The following is a 7,049-nucleotide window of genomic DNA, read 5'->3' on the forward strand; positions in this document are numbered from 1 at the left end:
AGAATTTGCTGTGAGACATCTCACCACCACAAGCTACCGATAGGGAGTGGAATCTACTTTTGAAGTGGTATGTGAATGACTGCAAATTCACATTTGAAGAGGAGGGACATTAGAAGGTTTCTGTGACAACTGCTACTCTTGTCCACACTCAATAAGCAGGAATCCATCTAAGAGAACTCCTAAAAACTGTGGTAAGGATGCTGAAGTGAGGTTCTCCACGATTGATGTCTTCTAGAGGGGGTGCTGGTGGGGAAGGATTCAGTTTTCTTCATGGAGATGATCAATGGAAGTTGACTGTGCTCCAGTGTGTCCATGAGAACCTAAATCAGTTGTGTTTCTTCTTCCTCCTCCTCTTCTTCCTCCTTTTTCGGCAGCAACAGTGGGATGTGTTTTCCAAGAGTTGGGGGCAGACCTGGGAGGAGGATTGCTAAGTGTGTATGATCAGGGTTCATGATTAGGCTTACTCACAAATACCCATCATTCCACAGTGCTCAGTATCAGAGTAAGCAAGTGCTAAGATTTCTGAAACACTATATGAAATGTACATTTCTCTTTTCACATATCTATATTTACATGTATTTTATTTAGTATCCTCAATGACATGTGTATGTATAAATCTTGTTCATAAGTATTGTAAATGATATATATTGTAAAATCTTTGATATAGATCAGATTTGTATGAGTATGGCATCGGTTTTCATTTCTAAATTGAATTTTGTCACTCTATGAATTATGCCTTGCCACCTAGAATGTGCCCTAGGATGGAGTGTACAGAATATCTGTTCGAAATAAGATAAAATTTTATTAAGATAAAATATTGGCTTTTATTTTAGACAGTATATACCTAAGAAATATATTATTGCCTAGATTTCTGTTATTTAAATTATGTCCATATATCAGACTTTTTACCAATTTAATTACATATATGGATTTTATGAAGATTATGATACAATTAATAAAGTTAAATTTTAAACAAATTAATTAGTAAAATGCATAGAAAATTTTAAGTTATGACATATGTTTATCTTATAAGGACATTGTATAGTTTAAATATACAACATGATACCTGCTATGTAATATTTAGTCTTACTCGTCTTCTCTTATTTATGGTGGTTGTTAATATTATTTAAATTTTTTCTCATTTTTTTCTGGCAATAGTATATACCTCTTTGAGCCCTTGAGGGAGAAAAAAAGAAAGATAAAATAAAGAAAGGCCATGAATTTTAAATAGAATGAGGATAGGTATATGGCAGTGTTAGAGGGAGGACAGGGGAAATTAGGTAATTGTGTTGTAACCTCAAAAATATAAGAAAACAAAGAAAAAGCCCAAGGGTTATCTACTGTAAAAAGGAATAATATGTCCTGGTTTCATTGAAAATCTTCCACTCACTGTGTACTCTTTCCATAGGACACAGAAGCTACAGTAACCAGAAGTACTTCTTAGGAGGAATTTTGAAAAGTATAGACTCAGAAATATGGGATGGACACAGATTAGAGACAAAGACACAAGTTACAAAAGAGATTAAGGAAAGCAAGACAAACTTCCCTTCGCTAAAAATGGGTGGCTTCTTGGTGCTACAGAATTATGTAGCCTGTTATAAACGGCACATATATGTTCACAGAAGAACAATTACAATTGTTATCTGTAAATTCACTCAACACAATAGTTACTATTATTCTTTACAATATCAACAAATTTAGACTTTTGAGCATACTTATTGAGGCTGGTTCAGTCATCAGGGCCAGACTAACAGGTGACAGAAGTGACAATTTTCATGTGAATATGGTACAGGAGGACAAGTTTCAAGGTGATTCTCAAAAGACTGTGGAAAATTCACCCCTGCTCTTCCAGAGGTTTTGAGTTTGATTTCCAGCTACCACATGGTGGCTCATAATCATCTGTAATGAGATCTGATGCCCTCTTTTGGTGTGTCTGAAGACAGCTACAGTGTACTTATATATAATAAATAAAACTTTAAAAAATATTTGACCAATTTGATGAATGAGAAATTTAACCACATTTTATTTAGATCTTCCTGATAATGAGAATTATTTTTCATTTTTGTTTGAGCCTTCTATCCAATTTTCTATTGGGTTTTATCTCTTCAGTTCTTAAGTTTTAAAGATTAGATTAAATGAGAGAAGTACTAGTCTGGTCTGTGTATTTGTTAAAAGTATTATCTTCCCATTTTTATAGTTATCTCTGATATATCTCCTATTGTTATGAAAATTTAATTTTTATTGCAAAATATCATATTTGTCTTTTATTTGTTGTGGGATGCTTTAATTTTAAAAAATAATTTGCTATAGACAAATCACCCACTCACACAGAGACATAAAATTAGGAGGTGAACCTGTGAAGAAGAAAATTTGATAATGGTAAGGAACTAATATTAAAAAATGACAGGATATTTAATCAAAGAATGTGTGTGTGTGCATGTGTGTGTGTGAGTGTGTATATGTTTATACACTAATATGTACACATTCTATATGTATATATATATGTTTATCTTTATTTTATTGATTTATGTTTTATTAGGTATTTATTTCATTTACATTTCCACTGCTATCCCCAAAGTCCCCCATACCCTCCACCCCACTCACCTACCCACCCCCACCTACTTCTTGGTCCTGATGTTTCCCTGTACTGAGGCATATAAAGTTTGCAAGAACAATGGGCCTCTCTTTCCACTGATGTCCAACTAGGCCATATGCTGATACTTATGCAGCTAGAGACAGGAGCACCTGGGATTACTGGTTAGTTCAGATTGCTGTTCCACCTATAGGGTTGCAGATTCCTTTAGCTCCTTGGGTACTTTCTCTAGTTCCTCCACTGGGGGCACTCTGATCCATCCAATTGCTGACTGTGAACATTCACTTCTGTGTTTGCTAGGCCCCTGCATAGCCTCACAAGAGACAGCTATATCAGGGTCCTTTCAGCAAAATCTTGCTAGTATATGCAATGGTGTCAGCGTTTGGAGGCTGATTATGGGATGGATCCCTGGATATGGCAGTCTCTAGATGGTCAATCCTTTCATCTCAGCTCCTAACTTTGTCTCTGTAACTCCTTCCATGGGTGTTTTGTTCCCAATTCTAAGAAGCAGCGAAGTGTCCACACTTTGGTTTTCATTCTTCTTGAGTTTCATGTGTTTTGCAAATTGTATCTTATATCTTGGATATTTTAAGTTTCTGGACTAATATCCACCTATCAGTGAGTACATATTGTGCAATTTCTTCTGTGATTGGATTACCTCACTCAGGATGATGCCCTCCAGGTCTATCCATTTGCCTAGGAATTCCATAAATTCATTCTTTTTAATAGCTGAGTTGTACTCCATTGTGTAAAAGTACCACATTTTCTGAATCCATTCCTCTGTTGAGGGGCATCTGGGTTCTTTCCAGCTACTAGCTATTATAAATAAGGCTGCTATGAACATAGTGGAGCATGTGTCCTTCTTACCGGTTGGAACATCTTCTGGATATATGCCCAGGAGTAGTATTGCACGATCCTCCAGTAGTACTATGTCCAATTTTCTGAGGAACCATCAGACTGATTTCCAGAGTGGTCATACCAGCTTGCAATCCCACCAGCAATGGTGGAGTGTTTCTCTTTCTCCACATCCTTGCAAGCATCTGCTGCCACCTGCATTTTTGATCTTAGCCATTCTGTCTGTTGTGAGGTAGAATCTCAGGGTTGTTTTGATTTGCATTTCCCTGATGATTAAGGATGTTGAACATTTTTTTCCAGTGCTTCTCAGCCCTTTGGTATTCCTCAGTTGAGAATTCTTTGTTTAGCTCTGAGCTGCATTTTTTTTTTTTTTTTTTTTTTTTTTTTTGGTTTTTCGAGACAGGGTTTCTCTGTGTAGCCCTGGCTGTCCTGGCACTCACTTTGTAGACCAGGCTGGCCTCGAACTCAGAAATCCGCCTGCCTCTGCCTCCGGAGTGCTGGGATTAAAGGTGTGCGCCACCACGCCCGGCCTGAGCTGCATTTTTAAATGGGATTATTTGAATTTCTGGAGTTCTGCTTCTTGAGCTCTTTGTATATATCAGATTTAGGATTGGTAAAAATTCTTTCCCAATCGGTTGGTGTCCTTTTTGTCTTATTGACAGTATCTTTTGCCCTAAAGAACCTTTGCAATTTTATGAGGTCACTTGTCAATTCTTGATTTTACAGCACGAGCCATTGCTGTTCTGTTTAGGAATTTTACTCCTGTGTTCATATCTTCGAGGCTTTTCCCCACTTTCTCCTCTATAAATTTAAGTGTCGCTGGTTTTATGTGGAGATCTTTGATCCACTTAGACTTGAGCTTTGTACAAGGAGATAAGAATGTATCAATTCACATTCTTCTACATGATAACTGCCAGTTAAGCCAGCACCATTTGTTGAAAATGCTGTCATTTATCCACTGGATGGTTTTAGCTCCCTTGTCAAAGATCAAGTGACCACAGGTGTGTGGGTTCATTTCTGGGTCTTCAATTCTATTCCATTGATCTACCTGTCTCTCATTGTACCACTATCATGCCATTGTTACCATAATTGCTCTGTAGTACAGCTTGAGGTCAGGCATGGTGATTCCCCCAGAGGTTCTTTTATTGTTGAGAATAGTTTTTGATAGCCTAGGTTTTTTTGCTATTCCAGATGAATTTGCAAATTGCCCTTTCCAACTCAGTGAAGAATTGATTTGGAATTTTGATGGGAATTGCATTGAATCTGTACATTGCTTTCTGCAGGAGAACCATTTTTACTATATTAAGTGCTTGCTTTTGACTTCTCAGAGCCCTAGTATGACCAAGTCATGAATGGCAGTTGGAAGCCTGCAAAGATTACCACGATTGTGAAAAACCAGAAACTTTCTAGGAGTATGACAACTCCTCCCTGATTGGTCCTAAAGCTCACCTCATTACTGTACCCTACCTTTAGCCAATCAAAGACTTGCTGGTTTCTCACTAAATGCAGCAGTGCCTGAGGCATCAACCTTTTTTTTTTTTTTTTTTTTTCAGTGGAACATGCAGGAGTGAGAAAGTAAATTATTTCAGTGCAATAGTCCTGGCTCTGCCTGAGGATTTCTCCCCCAGATTGCCTGAGCCTGAGGCTTCCACTCCTTAAGGAGCTCACAGGAGATGTATACTCTGCAAGCTCTCTGAATCTAAGGCTTCTGCTTCAGACAGGGAGTTCTCTGGAGCCAGCCTCCAAGATTCAGATATCAACTATAGGCAGCAGATTAATTCCAGAGACATCCAACTTCAGCCTTCATGTCCTGTTCTCATTAGGAGACATGGCCTTGTCAATCCCACCAGTCACTTGCTGATACCTTAAACCCTTCATCTTGAACTCAGATACCCAGAAGCATTCTGGGCACTTAGAACTGAGACACTCACCAGTTGCTCCATTGGCACCATCTCTCAGCACAGAAGGCCCTAGTGTTTTTGTTTCCATTCCAGTAATTACTCCTGCATGGCTATGGTAAATAAAAATTACTCTTGTTTTTGCTTTGCTTTGTACTTACAGCATTCCTGGCGTGAGTGACAGACAGTGGTCACAAATATTGTATGGTGTGTGCCTATAAACTGCTTCACTATGGTCCAAGCTTTTGATGTGAAGATTTGGCCTTTATGATCTAAACACCTTCCTCTAGGCAATACTCCTTACAATTGCCAACTGTCTCCCAATAGCAGCATTCTGTAAAGCAAGACCCACACTGTGGCAAACAGCAGAATGATACAGTACTCTTCCCACACATACCTGGTAAAATTAAACTGCTGTGAAGTTTATTTATGAATGACCCCATACTTACTAATAATGAAGAAAAATAATCTTTCCCTTGGGAAAACTCTTGCCTCTGGGGAGCACACAGCAGTGTCTGGAAGCAATTCCTGCTGTGAGTGGAATGAGGCCTGTGACTACTCTTGCTTGCCCTTTACAGTGTGAGAATGCAAAGATGCTGTGGCTCACATAAAATGCACAGGGAAGTTTACACAACAAACAATTTTTCACCACAAAGTGTCCCGAGTCCTGCTGCTGAGAAATCCAGTTGCAGTGAGAATGGAATCACCCAGCACTGCTACTGCGAAGGCAAAAGGATACATGCACATCATGGACCACTGTGGCAGTGGTTGACAAAGGGAAACTTGAACACAGCACATGTCCCAGCAATTATACATCTACCTATTTACTGAAGATGTATGAAAATACATTTACACATAAAACACTTGAATGGGAGTGTTCACAACAATATCATCCCTAATAATAACAAACCAAAAATAAGGGCAAATAGGTAAACAAATTATGACACTCAGAAGATGTAAGTTTATAATTCAGGAAAACAAAGTAAAATTACATTGTTGCATGTAGAACGGAAGAACAATCAGAAATAAAGACCAAAGACAGGAACCTTTGTGGCCCTTAGTTAAGTCATGTCTAATGGGAAACTCTAGAAAATTTAGAACCATAATAATAACATCAGGTCAGTGCCTTCTTAGAAAGGAGTGAGAAAAGGGAATGCAACAAAAGAACAGAAATGTGAAAGGTGGGTGATAGAACATTTCTGCTCCTTAATTTGAGTTTTCTTTTTATTGTTTGAGAATCTCACATATGCAGGTAGTATGTTTCATCTAATCTAAACACCATTCCTTTCCCTCTAATTATGTTTATTTCCTAATCATTATTCCTTCAAAATTTCCTGTGATATTTTTATCAAACCCACTGAGTTCACTCAGTTTTGACTGTATGTATATAAGTTTTAGGCTATAAACTAGAAGATGGGTAGACTCTCAGGAAGTACTTCCCTGAAACCTGTTGATTATCCCTTTCTTCATCAATGATACATTCCCATGGCTCCTTAGTTAGGAATAGGGCTTAATGAGTCTCTCCCTAATGCATGCTTGTATTTTTTGGTCTGGCTTGATTTTGTAGAGTCTTGTACATCTTATTACATGCTCATGCATACACCTGTCCTATAGTGCTACTGAGTGAGTGAAGTATTCAATAGTCCTGTCCATCTCTTAACCTAGTTAACAAGGAACAAGCAGGATTGACAGATAAACAGTGA

General features: G+C 38.0%; 1 pseudogene; it reads right to left on the reverse strand.

Annotated features, from left to right (window-relative positions):
• LOC147004961 (large ribosomal subunit protein uL3-like) overlaps positions 1-19 on the reverse strand; it is a 1,206-nt pseudogene extending 1,187 nt beyond the window's left edge.
• Between the last annotated feature and the right edge of the window lie 7,030 nt (positions 20-7,049).

Source organism: Mus caroli, unplaced genomic scaffold (genome assembly GCF_978045245.1).
Source record: "Mus caroli unplaced genomic scaffold, Mus_caroli_1 scaffold_4, whole genome shotgun sequence".
NCBI classification, from domain to species: domain Eukaryota; kingdom Metazoa; phylum Chordata; class Mammalia; order Rodentia; family Muridae; genus Mus; species Mus caroli.